The 954-nt window shown below is 43.2% G+C and overlaps 1 non-coding gene across 1 annotated transcript; it reads right to left on the minus strand.

The window, feature by feature from the left end:
• Positions 1-375: 375 nt before the first annotated feature.
• Positions 376-446, minus strand: TRNAC-GCA (transfer RNA cysteine (anticodon GCA)). The gene has a single exon. It is a non-coding gene; the product is annotated as a tRNA-Cys (tRNA).
• Positions 447-954: the final 508 nt, after the last annotated feature.

Raw genomic sequence — 954 nt, forward strand, 5'->3', positions numbered from 1 at the left:
CCTCCTCCAGGGGACCTTCCCAACCAGGGATCAGAGCCTGTGTCTCCTACATCTCCTGCATTGGCAGGCGGGTTCTTTACCCCTAGCACCACCTGGGAAACCCCAAGGGTTCATTCCACATAGTGTTCTCTCTATGGGGGCTAGGAAATTTATTCTTGGGGCAGGGGAGATATACTATGTTACAACATAAGGTCTAGATAAGACATTAAAGGCAAATTTTTGCTGCTATATATACAGATATGGTGGTGGTTTAGTGGCTAAATTGTGTCCAACTCTTTGTGACCCCATGGACTGTAGCCTGCCAGGCTTATCTGTCCATGGGATTCTCCAGGCAAGAATACTGGAGTGGGTTGCCATTTCCTTCTCCAGGGGATTTTCCCCACCCAGGGATCGAACCTGGGTCTCCTGCATTGCAGGCAGATTCTTTACCACTGAGCTATCAGGGAAACCAACACATATAGACAATACCACACTTATTTCACTCTCAACCCTTGAATGTGGAGAAGTCTGACCTGACAACTAATTTCCAATGAAATATATTTATCTACAGGAGAGTGGTTTTTTTTGGTTTTGTTTTGTTTTGTTTTCTTAATCAGATGTGCATTCATGTGGCGTCTACTGCTGCTATATTATTCCTGCATTGCCTTCTGAATAAGGAGGGATGACTCCCATTTCTACTGCCTAAATTCTTGTTTTCCTTCCTTCTTTCCTTTCTTCTTTAACAAAGCACAGTCCTAGTCTGACATAGATAAGTAAACAAGCAAATATAATACAGAGCAATTTGACTGCAACAGTGATAATTATAGGGGTTGTGGGAATTCATAGAAAGAGAATTTAATCTAGGTGTGGGGTCAAAGAAGGCCTTTAAGATCAAGCAACATCCAAACAAGGACCCAAGAGACAAGTGAGTTAGGCAGTACAGGAGTGGAGTGAAAGAGCAAAGATCTAGAGCAG

This window comes from Odocoileus virginianus, chromosome 15 (genome assembly GCF_023699985.2).
Source record: "Odocoileus virginianus isolate 20LAN1187 ecotype Illinois chromosome 15, Ovbor_1.2, whole genome shotgun sequence".
Classification (NCBI taxonomy): Eukaryota; Metazoa; Chordata; class Mammalia; order Artiodactyla; family Cervidae; genus Odocoileus; species Odocoileus virginianus.